Genomic DNA, 20,764 nt, shown 5'->3' with positions numbered 1-20,764 from the left:
GGGAGCATTGTATTTTCTCTGCCAGTTCCCTTGACGTTTGACGCGAATTTTCCGGCAAAAGTTGGTTTAATCGCTCTTCATCGAGCTCAACTGGGCAGCCAAGAAGAGGTGCGTCTTCGAGGTCAAAATTTCCATTTTTGAACTTGGCATACCAATCGCGAGCAGCACAAATGTTGCGGGCAGCTTTCGCGGCCTCAGAACCTTGATTAAAAGCAAAAAGAAGGAGGTGTCGAAAATGCTCAGTTTTCTCAACTTCGCATTCCGTTTTAATGATCTGAAAATTAGCAAAAATTAACTCGAACAAAAAATCAAATGATTTAAAACATTATGCCAAAAACATTTAATGTCATGCGGAATGTTAAAATTTAAAAAAAAGAACGGCGGGAACTTAGTTGCCAACCTAATATTTTACGCAAAGATCCACGATCTACTTGGAATGATTCTTAAGTTAAAATACTTGAATATAAAAGCTTCTAGAACAAACAATTCTGCAATCGTTTTAAATAATTTTATTCTTTCAAAATTCCGAGAATCGGACTTTCGATCAGCGACTTCGGACTTCTTCTGCCTGTACGACGCTGGGCGTCCAGGGACCCAACACTCGGTTTTGTCGGTCGGTTGGCTCGCTGAAAGTATTTCGGTGTAGAAGGAAACGGCGGTAGCGAGAAAACGACGGGAAAGGTAGCTGGGAAGCGTGTAGCACTTGTTGGAAATTGAATCCTTATCTTATCAGCTCATTACCCCGCGTCTGCCGTTATTCGAGCTCGGGGACCCGCTGGAACTTTGCGGGTTCCGTGAGGAATCGAACGCCTGGTTCAATTGGGCACGCCGCGGGAAGATATATGGCGCCTCCTTCGCGAAATCTTCGACGGAACGGATTACTTTTTCACGCGCGATCGCAAGTTTACGAGCCGCGTCGCCGACGTAGATCTGTTCCGGATACCCTGGAGCGAGTTCGCGCGATAACGTCCCGAGAAACACGCTCGCGCGATTTGCTGGCACCTGGAAAAGATGGGACAGGCCGACGTTCGACGTGACCGACTTACCAAACTAATACCTTTTTAAAGAATACGCGAATATCTGTCAATCGCGATGAAGAGAAAAATACAATTTCATTAAGAATAGTTTTTAAATAATCGTTATCGTTTTTATTAAATAAAAGATTTTTATCGATCTTTTTACTGCAATTTGTTGTTATGTAATCAGCGAGTAACTTTTGTTTCGACAATCTTTTTTGTAGAAACATTTTTTCACAAAAATTTTACTTCGCTTATTTTGTTTCCATTTTTTCGTATGTTCGTCTCGATTTTTGACGCGTTAGCGATAAACTGACAAAGAAATTGTTGAAATAAATGTTTCTTAATAATTATATGACGATATAATAAGATTGATAGAAAACTCTATTTAATAAAAGAATTAGGATTATTAAAATTTTTTGTTTTAATAGAACGCAACTAGAATCTATTATATATATATATATTATATATTATATTCATATAATATAATAATATATATTTAACTTTAATAAAACGCAAAATACATACACGAGACACGTACTGCAGCAGTTTCTTGCTGTTATGTACTCAGCAAATTGCATTTTGACTAACTTTTTTGGAAGATGTACCGCGTCGCGACGTGACGCCGGAATGAAAACGAGCGAACCAAGAAACGCTAGTCACGCGAGTTCTGTTATCTTTACGAGGAACAAGACGTCCGGAGGACAGTACGGACGTCCTCCTATTTTCTCGTTAATATTGATGATTTTTCTGTCGAACCCGGAGACACCGTTGCTATATTCCCTGTCTGCTTGGGATTCAGCGCGCGAGCACGCGCGGGCTCCGATTGTTTCTTCTCTCTGTTTCAGCCGAAGCGAGTCTGCTCGATGGTTTTCGAGAAACGGAGGATGATTCTCGATAGAATATTAATGGCGTGCGCCTGCATCGAGACTTTTCTTGTGTCTGGACGTGGTATAAGCACGTATATTGTGCTCGCATAAGAAGAATAAATACACCACTGTTCGACGCTCTTGTGACACCAGAGCCCGAACTATTCGATATCCCTTCGTTCGTTTCCGGCGCAGCTTTGATAGGACGCAGAAAATTTGCGAACTAGCTTTAGAATGCGTTTCGTGACCAAATCTTTCGTCGATTCGTTTCTTAATCCTTTGCAGTACTTGTAACGAGTCTGTCTCGTGACGCAGATTTTTCGAGTGATATCCTATTAAATACCAATGTTATTCCGTTTTTTTAAGCCGGAATAAAAAATTCTGTCCTCTTGTGATCAATATTTTAATCATCCCAGTAAATGTAGACTCACGATAAATATAAATTTTCTTTTTTTTTCGAAGAAATTATTACAATCGGAAATGTGCTTATCATTTTAATCATGAAGAAAATGGTACGGCAATAATAATAATGAATACAATTTTGTTTTGTTGTCAATAATATTTATAAGCATTCTAATCAATGTAGGCACACAATAAATACGTATTTTCTTTTTCTTCTATAAAATGATTACGATCGAAAAAATAATCATTGTATCGTTGTACGTCAATCATCGTAACTGTGAAGAAAATGGTACGATGAGGAGTTGATTATCCAGAGTCAAGAAAATGCAGATCGTGCTAAAAGTTGTTTCGAATGTCGTTGGACCGTGAATTGTTTAAGGATTCAGGAATGTTCCTAAGAAATTATTCCGAGCAGAACGAAACTTACCCTATAATATTCATGCCAGTCCATGAGTATCTTGCGCTGTGGTTAGTCACCTGGTAATTTAAGTCATGCAGCATACGTCGTGGAATTAACTAGCATGGGAACCGCGGATTTTTCTCAATTCTGAATTGTATTACATCTATATCACATCTTCGGCGTGACCGGTGAATTGTTAGGACATCGAACCGGTTCAGGGTCGGTCAATCCATCTTCAAGGTTCCTTGGAAGCATTCCGAGGCGTTCGGAATACAAAGAGCTACCATTGTGACACTAACACTAGAGAATTATTAACAATCTTTGATACCAAACCTGGCGACGACTAAGCGAGGCTGTCGTGTGTTGTATCGTAAGAATGAGAAGAATTTATATAAATTTTTCGATATTTTTATTACAATGTTGTGTTATGTTCAAGAGTCTTTATCACGTCAACAGTTTTTAAACGGTAGATTTACCATTGACCCCTTCACGACTAAAGAAAACATTTTTCCCGATTTTAAAATCGTCGTGTTTAATTATTGGTTAGTTTTGGTACAAAACACAATTTGCCAGCACACAACATGCAAAAAACGGAAGAAATGAAAAGATAAAAAATTGTGCTAAACGCTGCATAGAAAATAGGACACATAATGTTATGTACTATGTGCAATGTTCATCTTTGCTTCACAACCAAAAGAAATTGCTTCGCACAATATCATAATTAGCACATCGTTTTGTATAGTAATTTTATTTCGTAGTTTTGTATTATTTTGGTTAACATTCTGTTATAATAAACCAATAAATAAAAGACATTGCACAATAAGCCTAACCATAATTTGTGTTACCTTTATAGACCATTGGGAGAAATATTTTCCATAAAATTCCAAAAAAAAACTACACATTGTCATATATTTTTCTTATGATTTTTATTTATTTTACGTCTAAACAAGCTAAAATAAAATTACATACTAATATTTTTCTCTTAGCAACCTTATGGTCCTGTAAGAGTTAAACATCGTCTGATGTTAATTTTTACTTGAACAATAGTTCAGCGGGTTCTATTGTCTTCGTTCCGTAGCCTGTTACTTTGAAAATCCCGCACGTAATCAATCTTCCGTGATGAGGAACGAAATTATTTTCCGCTTAAGCGAATACGACACTCGCGAGCACTTGAAACGCTTAAAACATCAATGTACTTTGTAAAGCTGCCGTCTCTTCCAGCTTTAAAATATTTAGCAAGCGTCGCTCGTCGAGTTTACGAAACGAAAATTGTTCCGCGAGGATCAAAGGAGCAACGGCTCAAATTCCACGACGAAAACGCGATGGAAACGCGACCGCTTTAATTTTCGACAATGTCGCCTTTGAAAACGGGCGCGACTCGCGAGCATTCCGCGTGATTATATGAGTGAGATTTTTTTTTTAATGTGCCTGCCGGTGGGGTCGGGAGAGATGTTCGTTCGAGAGGGACAAGGTTCGCTTTGTGTGACCGGAAGCTGGAAGGAGGGTGGAAGCCGCTTCCTTTCGAGGCACCGTCGATCCTCACGATAGCAGGCTCGCTGCACACCAGAGCGAATATCGAGGCCCCTGCTCCACGGGATTATTATTCGCGAGCGATTATTCGACTCTGTGTATAACCGTGGCCGCCTTCCATTTTCTTCCACGCTACCTTTACTTTCAATTACCTGTCCGATTCAACGAATCGTTGCGATCTCGCGCAACTCTATTTACCTTCCATTCTCGGGAAACGTTTCCCTCCTTTAAAGCGTAAATGAGTCAATTGTGTTCGAAGAGGAAAATAAAGATCGTTGTGTTTCGTTTGCGCCGCACGGAGCGGAGTATGTATGTACACAAATGCGTTCAGAAGAGCTCTCGGCTCGAAAAATTCTCAAAGCAGTTTTAAATCAACGGTCGTCGTATTTATATAATCGAAGCTTAGTTTTTGAATTATGATGAATATGATTTAATTATGATTAACAATAATTATAGCTACTGAATCGATAAATGTTCTTTACTTTCGTCTGAATGGTAATAATTGACCGCGGGTTCTTATACTATCTTGGATTTTCAAAATTTGCATATGCCATAAATGTATTGAGATCCGCAGTCTAGTAATTTTGTGTTTCCAACTCCTTGTAATCATTTTTCATGAATTTTTTAATTGATCTCCGTAAATCAATGATAGTATCGTCACATTCATTGCTGGATTGAAAATATAATATTACTTTAAACATATTATTTTATTTTAATAGTAATATTTATATAATATATTATATAATATAAATATAACAAATTATTATAAATATATTATATAATATAAATATAACAAATTATTATAAGTATATTATATAATATAAATATTACAAATTATTATAAGTATATTATATAATATAAATATTACAAATTATTATAAATATATTATTACACAATATATTTATATGATATATTACCTTATTAATATATAATATTACGTTATTACTTTATTATTCGCGTGTATCTGAATGATTACCGGATCGTAGATTTTATGCACTTATGATAAAAATCATTAAATAAAATACGCAACAGCAGGAACACTGAAATTCGCAACTCATTAAAAACATTAAGGGAATCGATTTTATCGTACCTGCGTTTCTTTGAATCGATGCAATTTCTATTTTGCATGAAACAAAGTCACAATCTTCCATCTCATGAAAACAACGTTATCAACTTCACTTATTTCGTGAAACATATCAAATTATAAAAAGAATCATGGCCATCGCAAAACCAACCAGTTAAAGGTTAATCAATTCCACCGCGAAAGATCCGAGGTTGATTCCAACACACGACTGCGGCCAGACCATTGGAATTAACTATCGATTGCTGGGGAGAAGGTTACATTATCTGGATCGTGACACTGACAAATCTCCACGAGGCACGAATAACTCGAGGCTCGGGAATCGACGGCGGAAAGTCAGCGACCACGACGTGGCGCGACGTTCGCGAAAAGGTGTCGTGCCTTGTCATCGACTTCGGCCGGCGTCGTCGACACTTTTTCCGCGCCGACTAGCCGGAAGCAGCGTCGAATTTCCGCCGGGCGCAGAGCGTTCGATCCACGGCCGTTCTATTTTCCATTTAACTCCGTAAATAGGACACGCTCGGCTGCCGGTTAATTAATCGTGACTGGGATATGTGGGAGGCGTGCCGTGCGAAAAATAATGTTTGCCTCTCCTCTGTTCCCCTCCCCCATCTTCCGTTGCCCAGTAATCTGGAGATCGTTTTTTCGTGGTCGAAATTAAAAAGACGTATACGTCGGCATTTTGCGATACAATGTGTTGGGATTATAGAATGGAAATGAATATGATTCTATATAATTCTTTTCTTAAAAAGACTTTATTTTATTCCTTTATTGAGAGAAGGTATATGGGCGAAAACGATCGAGCGACCAAACTCTACTGAGAGTCCGGCAAGAAAAAACGCTTCTTTTATACCCTTTTTGGGTTCGTCTTGTCCACCAATCAGAGACGTTTTCTTTGTCGCGTTTCACATTGTATACGTGACGCTGGAACCCCCAAACAGTCAGGGTACGATGTATATCTAATGGTACCGGTGATGTTGTATCGCGGAATCTACTATATACAGTTTACATCACCGTCGTTGCCCGCTGACGGAACCGGCGAAAATGTAAACCGATATCTTAGTATCTTAGTACTAAGTAAACTATAGATTAATTTTTGTTCGAGGCTAAAATTTCAACACAATGTAATTAATTAATACTATTAACCTCTTGCACTACGATTTCTTTCGAATTAACACTTTTACGTCGATATCAATTTCACTAATAGAGCAAGGCAATATTTGTCTCTTTCATGTCAACATTTAATATATTCCCAGATTTTTATAACAGAAGAATCAAATTTTTAGAGGAAATGGATAACATTCGTATTTAATTGATTATCCATGAAAGCTTTATCGCGAGTGGGACACGTTGTTAGTGTTAAGTTATTGCAGTTAAGGACAAGGGGTTAATATGTCGTATAACACACGTATAGAATATGCAGGGTATACCATAATTATGTTAACACTCGAGAAGGGATGCTTCGTGAGATTATTTCAAGTAACTTTTTCCTTAGCGAAAATGCAATCCGCGGCTTTGTTTACGAGTTATTAACAAAAAAACGCTGACCAATGAGAGGCTAGCCGCGTCTAGGCGAGCTCGCGAGAGGGGACCAATGGCCGCCTTACGCCAGCCGAGCCAACGAGCGGCCAAAGCCCAGTTCCGCCGATTGGCTTGGCCGCCTAGCGCTAGGCGAACTCGCCTCTCATTGGCCTTTCGTTAATAACTCGTAAACAAAGCCGCGGATTGCATTTTCGCTAAGGAAAAAATTGCTTGACATAACCTCACGAATCACTATTTTCCGGGTGTTAACATAATTATGGAACATCCTGTATAATATAATATAAATGTATCTATGTATGTATTACTTTTATTACTTGTATTACTTAATAAGAACATTTAATAATAACGTAACAAGGAAAAGAAATAATTACACAACTAAGTCAAGTATACATAATTTACACCTTATCGTATACGAAGTACACAAAAACCTTCTCGAATAATAAAGTAAAGATTAAAGTGATCAAAAAGGGTCTATTGGAATACAACCGATATCTACATAGTGTTTATGAGCAGTAATACCATGTTGCAGTGAATAAGATCTAGTTCTTAAGATTATTGGACACGCGAAGGTCGCTGGAGGATGTACTTAAAATATAAATGCTCACCTTGGCAATTGTTTAAGCTTCCATGTAAAGAAAGTCCGAAGCTCATGACTGCACAGAGGATTTTATGCATTTATAAGAAAAATTCACAGGCGACATATGGAACAATTGAAGAATTTCGAAGCACTGTTATATTATTCTTTTTCCGTTTCCTGGAATCGAGATAGAAACGTTTCAGTGAAACGTTTAATTTTACTTTGAATTTCATGATCTTTTTTCTAAAACGATGTACTTCATCGCGGAATCACCTAAAACGCATAATACATATTTTGGATTTGTAAACGATAAAGGGTTATTACTTAATAGCAAAAACAATGTTTGCAGTATACGGGGCGTCCCAAAAGTTACTCAAAGTCGGAAAATGAGGGGTTCCTGAGGTTATTTGAAATAAGTTTTCCCTTAGCGCAAATGCAATTCGCAGCTTTGTTTACGAATTATTAACAAAAAGACGCTGACCAATGAGAGACGAGTCGCGACCAGGCGAGCTTGCGAGAGGCGACCAATGACCGCCTTGCGCCAGCTGACCTCGACCCTCATTGGTCAGTGTTTTTCGTTAATAACTCGTAAGCAAAACCGCGGATTGCATTTGCGCTAAGGAAGAAGTTGCTTCAAATGATTCCAGGAATCCCTCATTTCCCGATTTTGAATACCTTTTGGGACATAATCCTGCATTGAACTAGAAAACTTGACTCTTGGACGCAAGCTGCGGATTTCCAGAACCACTGTGCGTCGAGAGAGCAGTTTCCTCCAGACGGGAAGGGATGGAGAGACGGAAAGAGTCGCGCCGAGAGCTTCCCGGAGAAAAACGAGCCGAATCCAGAGATATTGGCAATAAGCGTGTCGGTGTCGACGGGAATCCGGCGTCAAAATACGCGAGCTTTCGCGGAGCAAACTTGGGTCGGAGTACTTACGGCAGTCGAAGTAATGGGCAAAGTTCGCGGTCGAACCCCGAGTTTCCGTATCACGGAAATCATCGTCACTCCAATTCCAGTGGAAACGCCGGCTACCACAGGAAGCTGTGAAACAATTGATTTCCTTGATATGCTATCGCGCTTGCGATTGCACGATAAGACGCGGATCGGGCTTTGTGCCGCTTGCTCCAGTTGTTCCCGGCTTTCAACGGTCGGGAAAAATGTGGGACAGATTGTAGCCGGATTGCGGCGTTTAATAGCTCGAAAAGCTAGTAATTACATCTTTCGTTAACGAAGGTGACCCTGCGAAAGTATACTGCAGTGCTTTTTCTATGAATATCCTAGTATGTATTGTCACGGGAAAATATGAACAGTGAACCTATTCAGTGATAGTGTTACTGCCTCGTAAAAGTGAGAAGATCGAATTCATTTCGATTTCATAAAGTTTTTGTCATAAATATTGATCCAATAACGTAGTTCATTGCATTACTCGATGTTACATTATTATGCTACATTATTCGAACTATTTCGAATAAATGTTTATCTAGGATAATTATCCGAGCGAATTCTTTTTAGTCGAATATTTTATTCGTTATTTATTCGTCATAAATTATTCTACCTATCCGGATAATTTTTTATATTCTATCGACTTTTATTAAAATCGATAAAATCTTTCTTATAATCTAAAATACTAGAATGCCAGACATAACTTTTCATACAAATTAACAACGAATAGATAAAAACGAATTTATAATAATTTTATTTTGCTTCGATTTGTGTAATAATTTACACTGCGGATTTTTATGCAAAATAAACGTTCTTTAAGTTTTAATACTGGTAATAAATTGAAGATAATTTAATTTAATTTTGTGGTGTTGAATCTATTTATTTTTGTCGTAAATGCGTAAAATCCGTAATAATCCTTGTAACAAGATTATAAATTACGATGTGCATAACCTCGTTGATTATATAAGAGAAAAAAAAACAACAGAACAACATACCACACATTGTGGCTAAAAATGTAATGAATGATCTTTCCTGTCATTCAATTTAGTTTCCACAAATTTGCATATGAATTCTAAATTTCTACTACATTTGCAATTTATTATCGCATTTGTCATTTCGGCTGATGTTTTCCATCGCTCCACTTCATTTTCACAGATCAGCAACCGAGTTCTCAATGTTTCTACAGATTCGCAGTTTATTGGAATCTGAAATTTTCTGCGGACGCTTTCCACCGGCCAATTTAATTTCCACAGATTTGCAACTGAATTCGAAATTTCTAGTAGACAGCTCCCGTCCCTTAATGTACTTTCAGATCACGTACTGGCATTCGCAGAGATCAAAGACCGTACATCGTGCAATTTGCAGTCGCACTGCTATTAGGGGAGCAAACGTGAAATATTAAATCTTTGGCTCGCGGCTTAACGAGAATCCGATGGGAAACGTATTGACGGGGCCGTTGACTCCCCGCGTACCCATGAGCTGATAAAACACCGGGTTTGGTAATGTTAGCAGAACAGTGTTCCGTTAAATGCCACGAAAATGCCATTAACGCGAGCGGCCATCGAAAGTTAGCGGCGCGGGCCGAACCAGACCGATTTACCTGAGGCGATGCGCCGGGAAACTTTTTAATGCCGCCGCGTCGCAACAGCTGACGCCTCCATTAAATACCTACCCACTCATTTCTCCTCCTTCTGTCGCCCCCCCCCTTTCCCTTTTCTTTTTTTGCTGCAAGGGAAATTACGACGTGAGCTTGACAATGTTGCGTCGTAAAGTCCTCCGTAGCCCCACTATCTTCTCGTTTAATTGACTTAAATAAATTAAATGTTCCAGCCCAATCAATTATTTTTTTGTCATTAAAATAACTTACTAGAATGCAAATCGATGAATAAATTACTAGAATGCAAATTTTTAACACGAAATGGAAACTGTCTGCGTCCCTGGCAAGATGCAGAAAGTACATAAATATTTCTATCTTTCTCTAATTATTTATTTAGTTGGAAATTATGCAACAGCGTTCTTAAATTCTATAAATGTTTTTAGTGCTCTCTGTATTTCATATATTCATTTTTGTCATACCTGCATCAAATTTACAGTCTATTTATTACACATTATACATAGAATATATTAATTGTCGGAGGTCTGAAATATTCACTTCGAGACGCTTTCAGAAAGCTGGTTATGTTCCTTTAATCTCACAGAGAACAATAAAATAATTCTTGTTGCTTTAAATTCTTTATAACATCTTTCTCTATTTTCTTTTGTTCAAAGTACGAAAAAATAACCGAGCTGTAACAAAAGCATGCTATTTTCTGTGTTATTTTGCCTATAAAAAGTCAATTAAACATCAGTCCAAATTTGATCTTTTCTACAGCAACATGTAAAACCCACCATTTACATAAAAACCCGAGGTGTAATTATCGCTTCACTTGAAGTAGCTGTATAACCGCGTCCAAACTGTTGAACGACAGCTTCCGCCGATAAAAGTCAGAAAGCGAGAAGAAAAAGGAGCATGCCAACGATAATAATTTTTCAGCCGAAGACAGTTTCATTTTTTCTGACTTTGATACGCTGCGTCCGAGCTCTTGCCGCGTTGCCTTGTAACAGTGTAGGTAAATACTTGATCGGCCGCGAACGTTTAATTTCGTCTCGATTGGAGCAAAAAGGGGCGGACGAAAAGAGAGCAACTTAACGGAAGGAGTTTCGAGGAAGGTTCGATCGCGAGCACCGGTGGCCATTTATTACGAGGCGGCGGTCTATATTTCAAATTTATTGGACAGTTTTGCGAAACGTCTCGCGGGAGACGTCCGCCGCGTTCTTTCGCTTAATCTGTACGCTCTGGCAGCCGGTCCGCGGTTTCTTCTTGTGTACTAGTATGTTGGTTCACTTCCTCCTGTTTATTGGTTCACTGCTGTTCCATCGAGCAAATCTGCCGGCAGAGTGCCCTCTGCAACGACGATCGTCATCGTGGCTATGCAGAAAGAGGATGCGGATACAGGGGAAATCGATTTAGTTCGAGTGCGAACGCGGGAAAATGGATCCGCTCAATCATTCTAATCTTCATTTCTCTATGCGTATATGTATAGGTACAAACAGGCCTGAGCACATTTTAAATGACATTATTTGAAATATTATTTCAAGTAACGTAGTATTTTATTCCATGATTACTTTCACTTTTGAAATAACAATATTTGAAATATCATTTCAAGGAATATGTTATATTATTTTACAGTTATTTCAAATAATTATGAATTTATAATTATGAATTATTTCAAATAATTTCTTCTCATTTTCGTTTCAAATGTAATATATTCAGATCTGTGTACAATCCTTCTTCACGTTGGCAACTGACGATTTTAGTATTATATTCGTATATTAATTTTTATTATATATTCTCTTTTTTTTATTATAATTTATTATTATACTTATTATACAGGGGAATCCAAATACGAATGCCTACAGTGTTATAACAAACTCTGAAGTAATAGAGAAGAAATATTTTCAGACGGCGGAGGGTTAGAAATAATTTGTTATTAAATCGAACACAAATTAATACATTTCTTGCACTTTATATTCGAAATACAGTAATTTCCCTCAGAAATGTTCGGAGATCGGAATTGAAACGAGCAGATCCGAGAATACTAAGTCGCGATTCTTCGAGCCTCGCGGCTCGTTTTTATAGAAACTTGAGATAGTCGGCAAAAAAGGCAGCGGCCAGGCATGCTGGTGTATGTTACATTAATATGAATATAGTAATTTAGTAACATAAGTTACATTAGTAACATAGTAACGTAGTAATGCTAGAATAAAAACGATGACTCAACTTTTTCATTTCTAATTTTTTACGACAATTTGAAAGCAATTCGGAGGCCACATGACACGATTCGAAGGCAATTCGTAGGCCACATGACGCGATTCGAAGGCAATTCGGAGGCCACATGACACGATTCGAAGGCAATTCGAAGGCCAGATGCCACGATTTGAAGGCAATTCGGAGGCTATATGACACGATTCGAAGGCAATTCGTAGGCCACATGACGCGATTCGAAGGCAATTCGGAGGCCACATGCCACGATTCGACGGTCACGTATCTAATACCAACCATGTGCCTTGTGGCTCCGCTGTTTTTCTTACCTGACTCACATCCAAACAGACCATTTCGTGTTGTTTTCCGGGAATTCGCGTCGCCTGTCGCATCATACTCTTGACCGACTCCGTCGACCCTTAGCATCGACGTAGCAATAAATTACATAGGCATAAGACTAGCATAGGGAAATTCACAGTAATCCAAAATTTAGCATTTCCGGGAGTAATTAATGTATCTACATATCACGATCACTATCGTATATCAGCCATTTTTGTGAGGAGTATTGTATCGATTAAGGATTAAATAACGGTAACAAGTTAACATTTTTCGCAAAACTCGAGACCGATTCTTGCGAAAAGAATTCTTCCCGGTGTTCGCCGAGAGATTCGTTTTCGGGGCTATTTTGCGGCGAGTTGCTGGCAAGTGGAGCGCGAAAGTTGAATCGCTTCGAGAGCGGCACTCGACGTGTTCGAAGAAAGTTCTTTCGACAATGGTCGCGATGCCACCAGATGAACCGTCGTCGCCGAATGCTTTTTTCGCAGCGATTCCACGTATTCCGCTCCGCGTTCGAGAGCTTCTGCTTCTCCGGTTCTGAAACCTAACGTTTCCTAAAACTTGTTCACTCTGTTGCAGGTAAGGCTCTCAAATACTCGAGGCGTCGAGGACGCGGACATTGTGCTCCCAGAGATCTTCAGGTAACGATTGTTCGATTTGACACGGTCACTGTTGCGTCACTCGTATCTGGGTTGAGGATATGTTGGATTATTGCAGTGCGGGTGACACAATTTTTTTTTCTTTACCTCGAATTCCACAATGAGTTTTGATGCCGAACTGGAGTGCATTAAATGTTGTCGGGGACCGCGAGGTGCTAAAGGGCTGAAAATAGAATGTTAACTGCGGATCCTGACGCATTTAGGGCAAGCGAGAATTTAGGGTATTCAGGAATGTGTTTGTATTAACAGATTAACGTCTTGACTGCAGCGATACGCGTGCAGTGACTCCCGTTAATATTCGGACACTTTCCAAAACGAAATAACGTTTTTTAGAACTGGATTGAACGACTTGAATTTTGTTTAGATGATAGAGGGACCAATCTGACTAGACCATGACTAAAATGCTTTCTTTTTTTATTTTTCTATTGCTTAGAATGATAACAAGAAATTAAAAACTCGTTTTTTTAATTTTTTTACCTGAGCCTGTAACAAAACTTTGAGAAATGCGTGTCATAGATCTCTGTAAGCTATACGCATGCTGAAAATTTCATTGAAATTGTTAACGCAAAGTAGCGTTACAAACGTAATATGTATAAACTGCAGATTGCTTATACTTATTGGTCGAAAGTGTCAAAAATCGGGACAAAAATATTTTTAATTGTTTACAGCTCATACTAAGATCAACCGATTTCGATGAACTTATCGACAAACATATAACTTACAGTGATCTACAAATCGCATTTTTTAAATTTTCGTTACAGGTTCATATGAAAAAGGTAAAAAAACACGAGAGTTATTTTACTTTCCTTTGTCATTCTAAGCAATAGCCTCTATCATATAAAAATATTCAAGTCGTTTAGTCCACGTCTAAAAAATGTGTTCGAATATTAACGGGAGACACTGTATATGGGTGACAGAATTATTTCCCTAGATTTAAGTTTCTTTTTACGATGATGCGTTAAATCTTGCTGAATCAGTTAAGATCCGCGAAGTGTAAGAAAGTTGAAAGAGTAATTGATGTCGTGGAACTTGACTTTACAATTTTAATCTGATTAGGTACAGAATATTTCAGTCTTATAATATTTATATATATATTATAATATTATACTTCGTTACAATATTTATATTATATATTTCTATCTTATCTTCATGATGAAAATCTCCCGAATGACGAAATCAATATTTTATTTTGTTCTTTTCTAGATAATAATTAAATTTTTAGAAGAAGAGAAATAGGGAACATGTGGCGCTGTGAACATTAATGTTGCAAAGTTTATCGAACCCGTCTCTCGTCGATGCATGCAGTGATCCGGATCGAAGAGTGACATTTAGTGACATTTTGAAATTTGATAAGAACTGTAATTAGAATAAACATAGAAAGGTGGATATTTTGTAAATGTCATTGTTTCGTATAGATACCATAAATTTATAGATTCAATGTTTTGTGTTTTTTTTTTAGTATAGAGACCATTCTTCCGCGTTAAATAGTTTCTTAGAAAAATAGTTGCCAAAAGACCAGTGAAAATCAACAGTATCCCCAAGTGGAATAATTTCTATTGCTTCAATTTTTATTATATCCGCTCCATTTTTTTACATTCTTATATCTTACTGTCACCGGTGCAATTTACTTCGCCATGGAGAATAGAAAACCATTGTTTCCAAAAAGTTGAGAAATTGATTATATTTGTTGCATAGACAATGGGGGCCAACCATTCTGTTTACTGTGCAAGAAAAGGATTAGATGCATGACAGAGACACATATTTCTCGTCACTATACTATTATCCACATGGAGATGCCTATCATAGAATGTGTTCTTTATAACGTCGAGTAGAGATTCTGAAGAATTTAAAACAGGAATGCAATATTAACGACGGAGCACAAGATCGTGCATACCAATGTATGGACTATTTCCATATGATTTAGAATTAGAGATTAAGGTTTTACAAGCGAATCCGTTTCTGTGCAATCGAAAATATATGGATTTGAATTTTTCAAATTACGCTCTATCCAAATCTTGTAGATATTGGCACGAAACTTGGCTCTATCTACGGATCAACATAAAAATAATATTTATCGATTCTTTTCATTTTCAAATCCAACAAGCACTATTTCCGCTGATATACTTTCACCAACTAGCAAAATATAATCCACTCACATTACCCACAATGTCCATATTAATGAAGAATAACTTACTAATTACGTATCCCGTAATTTTATATTAAATATACTTTTTACACAAAGTACTTCTTCTATTTTGTTTATGTTGTGACATAAAAAAATTTTCTGCATCATTTATATTATGACGCAAAATACTTTTCCGTTTCATTTATTATATAATCATTTAATATACTTTGATGCAAAATAATTTTCTGTTTTTTATATGGAATAAGCAGTGTCTTCAGCATTGAATTTGAAAAATTATTAAAGCTATCGGACGGATGCAAACTCTATTATATTGGTTGCAGATAGAGAAATGAACTATTTTTAAATATTCCTACGTGGAAATTTCAATTCCAAAGTACTTTAAAGTTAAAAAAATCCCGTAAAAATGTCAGTAAATTCGTCGATCCCGGAGCATTGTGCGAGGTTCTTCCGTTGATTCGAGGTGCTCGGGGCGCAGCCGGTCCCGGATAAAGTGGGTGGCTGTGCCCGTCACGCGAGGGGATGAAAACTAATATGCAAACGTTGATTCACGGGGAGACAAAGGAGGGCCGCATTCTACGCGTCGAACACAGTGAATGGAAGCCGCGTTCGAGAAGCTATGAATGAGCTTAGGAGACGAGTGCGTGCGCGTATGTGCACCGCGTCCCGAGCACCGGTGCACGTGTGCTGGTGCATTCACGTGCATGCTCGCCTGGCCGAGGCCAACACTCGCTCGATTATATCCTCCGAGCCAATAGCCGACCGTTTTGAAATACAATCCCTTTAAATGTCGTGCTCTCCGCGGTGGTCTCCGCAGCTTCCCCTAAAACAGATGTTTTTTATGCTCTGCGTTTTCTTTTTCTCTTCCTCTCTTCGTCTCTTTCCCTCTCCCTGCTGGTTTCTCTTCTTTCGGAGTAGAATACGATAGGACAGGGGATCGTGTGTCGCGTTTTTGTCGATATTGTAGAAATATATAACATCGAGGGTATCTGCGTTAACCCTCGAGCATCGTTCAACTAATTGCTACTTTGGTGTCCATGGATTTAATTAATAGATTAAGCATGGCGTCGACTCGACTGATATAATTCACATAAAGCGTTTACGTCAACAGATGCGCGATAATATTGTAAACAGGAGTAAGATAGTGGTTAACGCAGAAAGTGTAGTGTAATGTTCGATTTACGGAGTACTCGTGCCATAAGTGATATTAGGATTTAACTAGTTTACCAGGTTCTTTTAGAATACAATTTTCGGTTGGTTGTAAATTCACTCTATTGTTATTATTTTCGTTTGCGAGAAGGTCGAAAGTTTATTTGGAGTATTATGTATAGCGTATAGGACCAGAAATCTTCTCTTTTTTGTTCACGTTTGTTATAGGCGAATGCGTGTACACTTTGCGTAATCATTCCAATAAAAGAGTAGAAAAACAGCACACGCGAAGTTCATAAATCCATGGTACTCTATGTATGTATATCTATACATGTTTCCTTTTATTAAAACTTTATTTACGGTTTAAGAAAAACTATATTGTGTGTGCGTTCGATTATTATTACTTTTATCATATAATATCGTATAAACAGTGTACCGTTTCATTAACGCAATGAAGAAATGAAACACAGAATATTCGCATTGCCAGTACAAAATGCACGCCACACCTACGTATATGTCTACATTGTCTTCAATCTAATCTTGTTGCACAAGTAATCGCGATTAGATTATCGATTTTTCAATCTTTATAGATTCTTTCAAAGGTCTAATTAAAACTCCCACGCAAAGACGTTCTTTTGTATTTTAAACAGAGTGTGGTCCGAAATTACTCGAAAACTATTTCTTCTATAGAAAAATGACTCAAACAAGAGTTGTACGGCACACGCTGATGCAATTAATTCTTTTCTACATTGCTTTTTTATCGAGACTCGAAGATCACTTTTTTAATCACGATGTATAAAATTATTTACTATATCTACTATAAAATATCTACTATTGGAGAGAGTATACTAAGCTAAAGATTATAGGACAATATGAGCCTAAAATCCGATTTTTTATGTTCAGTTAATCGATAAATAAATATATATAATATAAATTATTATATATTTATATTTATTTATATATATTTATTATTATAGATTTTGTTGGGATTATGGAATGAAAAAATGAATATGATTCTAATTCTTTGCTTAAAAGGACTTTATTTTATTCCTTTATTGAGAGAAGGTATATGGGCGAAAACGATCGAGCGATCAAACTCTACTGAGAGTCCGGTAAGAAAAAACGCTTCTTTTATACCCTTCTTGGGTTCGTCTTATCCACCAATCAGAGACGTTTATTTGTCGCGTTTCACATTGTATACGTGACGCTGGGATCCCCAAACAGTCAGGGCACGATGTGTATCTAATGGTACCGGTGATGATGTATCGCGGTATCTATTATATACAGTTTACATCACCGTCGTTGCCCGCTGACGGAACCGACGAAAATGTAAACCGATATCTTAGTATCTTAGTACTAAGTAAACTATAGATTAATTTTTGTTCGAGGCTAAAATTTTAACAGATTTATATAAATATATATAAATATATAAATAAACATCAAATTAATCGATATCTCGATAGAGTTAATATTAATAATTATAATATAATAGAGCTAATATATATATATATATACTTTTTTTATCATAATTGTACAAAATTTGACTCTACCAAGATATATATATATATATATATATATATATATATATATATATATATATACAGAGAGAGTAGAAGTCAAATAGTATAGTAAAGCAGAGTCAAATTTTGTACAATTATGATAAAAAAAGTGACCTCCGAATCTCGATGAAAAAGCAATGCAAGAAAAGATTAATTATACCATTATTAATTAATTATGCCTCATTATATATCTATGTTTGTAACATTTTTCTATAAAAGAAACGATTTTTGAATAATCTCGGTGGCAGATCTTGGCGGACCCCACCCTGTATACGTTACAATTACGGGGCCAGGTAGACTTGGCTCGCTATTTTAGGGTTCACCGAACCAAGCTTACCGTAGATAAAGAAGCTCATGAGTCGGCGGCATCGTGCGTGCGATTGCTGATAGCGTTTATCGTGACCGATAAGCGACTCGAGAAAAAATTCGGCCGACAACGGGAAATAAATCCCTCTTGATCCCCCGACGCTCAGGTTTTCTTAACCTAGTTCGAAACCGCGTGAACGTGACTCGGGATAAGAAATTCTGTTCGGCCGGAAGTTCGACGGCTCTGCGGTTCCCGTAACCCACGGAGTTTGATTCAATTTACGAGGCGTTTCACGAGTCGGCGTGCTCGCGCGAATTTTTAATTGCGTTACCGCGTAACTCGCTTCCCTACTTTGTTGTCTTCGAGCAGGTTGTGTACCGTGGTTCACGGGTGCTAGGTTCATTAGTCGAGCCCGGTCGGCAGCGGCGGATTTGTCTTCGCCAGAAATTATTGATCCACGGCGTTATCGGCGTTTTCGACGTACACCCACTGCCACGTTGATGAAGAAATTCCTGAGCCGCTGTCATTCAGTCCGTGACAGTTAGTGTCGGTCCCCGACGGTAACCTTAACCAAGGCTCGCTTGATTACTTGTGAAAATATGTGGCCTCGTTATCGCTCTGGTATTCGCGCCTCTATCGTTCTCTATTTTCTGCGAGCTCGAGCACTTTTCATCCACTCTCCTCCGAGCGCCTCCGGCCGCTTTAAAATCGACGCCGAAGTCGTTCTAGGTAATTTTAGTTAATTTGTAACGAAAACTGTGGTTCGCGCGCGAACTGACTGCTTCACTTCTGATGATCGCAAAGAAACTATTACATCTGCTGCAAAATTATTCGATCATATTAGGCAATTGTTCGAGTTGCTATTCAGATTCTTCAGTAATTTACTTAGTCAGCGATTTCGTTTTATATTGAAGTAATTGTTAAGTTGTTAAGACAATGTGGAATAGCAGAAACTATACTATACAAGGCGTCTAAAAAAAGGTCTTGCAATTCGAAATGGGAGGTTCCTGAGGTCATTCGAAGTAACTTTTCCCTTAGCGAAAATGCAATCCGCAGATTCGTTTTCGAGTTATTAAGGAAAAACAGCGACCAATGAGGGGCGAGATCAGCCAGCCATCGAGAAGGCTGAGCCAATGAGCGGAACTGTGCTTCGTGCGCTTGTTGGCTGGACCGCCTCGCGCCAATCGAGCCAAGCAACCAATGCGAGGCGAGATCAGATGGCGCAAGGCTTAAATTGCGGCCGCTTATTGGCTCGGCCGTCTCGCGCTAGCTGATCTCGTTTTTTATTGGTTTTCATTAATAACTCTTAAACAAAGCCGCGGATTGCATTTTGGCCAAGGAAAAAGTTGTGCAAAAGATCCCAAATCCTCCCCCCATTGCCAGATTACGAGACATTTTTCGGACACTCTGTATCTACCGGAGTAGTAACACGGTATTTTCTTTTTTATATTTCCATAAAGTGACAATTTTATTGTCAATTGTTGCAGATGATCTCTCCGTTACATCTTATACTTTGTATTAAAATTTTGTATTTACGTTGAGATAAATAAATTAATAATCATTATCGACTTTTTCACAATATATGTGCATTTTCTCGTCATCAAAATAGTATTTACATTATCGTAACGTGTTTAAAACAATTTTCTAGTGTCGCAGTAGTTTCATTTTTGTTTTTAGTTTACCATAGTTTAATTGTCTGTGACGACATAACATATTTTTTATCGTTAAAATCTTACGAATTTAAAACAATCTTTTTTTCTCCATTAGGTACTTTTCCTTTAATATTTTTAAGTTTATTTGTAACTTTCAATTTAATATTTCTGTTTTTATCTTTTACTTTTCATTTAAAATTCACATTTTCGTCTTTTACCTTTCTACTTCAGCACTGTATTTATTCTTTACTTTCCGTTTAATATTGCTATCCTTATTTTTTTCAAATTTTTACTGTCATAGGCCATAAAAGCGGAGATTAAGAAAAATGCTTGTTTTCTGCACCAACGCATTTTGTACATAAAGTACGACGTAACATTGCATTCGTTAGAGTCGTACGTCGCATTTAACTGTTCATTGGAGATCATTAGAAGCCCGTGCAGTCTACCGATCCGCAACGATATGTTTCCAATCAAAATGGCGGGTAGCTAGCGTGTTAACAATCAGCCTTTCCTGAAGTAGAATCGATAGGGGTTTCCACGGTGGTCCACGGGATAATTGATCACTTCCACTGTTGGAACGGCTCCCGATTTTCCATCAGTCCTCTCGCGTTGCTCATCGCGACGCGATAAAGGGAGGAGCGACGCGGATGCGGCGGCAGAAGACAGATAGTCGGCCGCGAGCAAACAGGTGAAATGAGGTGGAGGGAAAAGGAGCCTGTTCGGTTGGCCTGGTTATTTGTCAGACGGCGTGCCCACGTTTTTGGTTCACCGACGTCGAATAAACGCCTCGACGAGTTA

General features: G+C 38.0%; 1 protein-coding gene across 4 annotated transcripts in view; it reads left to right on the top strand.

Moving 5' to 3' along the window:
- The window catches only part of LOC117218790 (uncharacterized), a 156,932-nt gene that overhangs the window by 16,142 nt on the left and 120,026 nt on the right, over window positions 1-20,764 (top strand). The gene's annotated exons all lie outside the window — the stretch shown is intronic.

Source organism: Megalopta genalis, chromosome 8 (assembly GCF_051020955.1).
Source record: "Megalopta genalis isolate 19385.01 chromosome 8, iyMegGena1_principal, whole genome shotgun sequence".
Classification (NCBI taxonomy): domain Eukaryota; kingdom Metazoa; phylum Arthropoda; class Insecta; order Hymenoptera; family Halictidae; genus Megalopta; species Megalopta genalis.
This window is presented reverse-complemented; position numbering and strand designations above follow the sequence as displayed.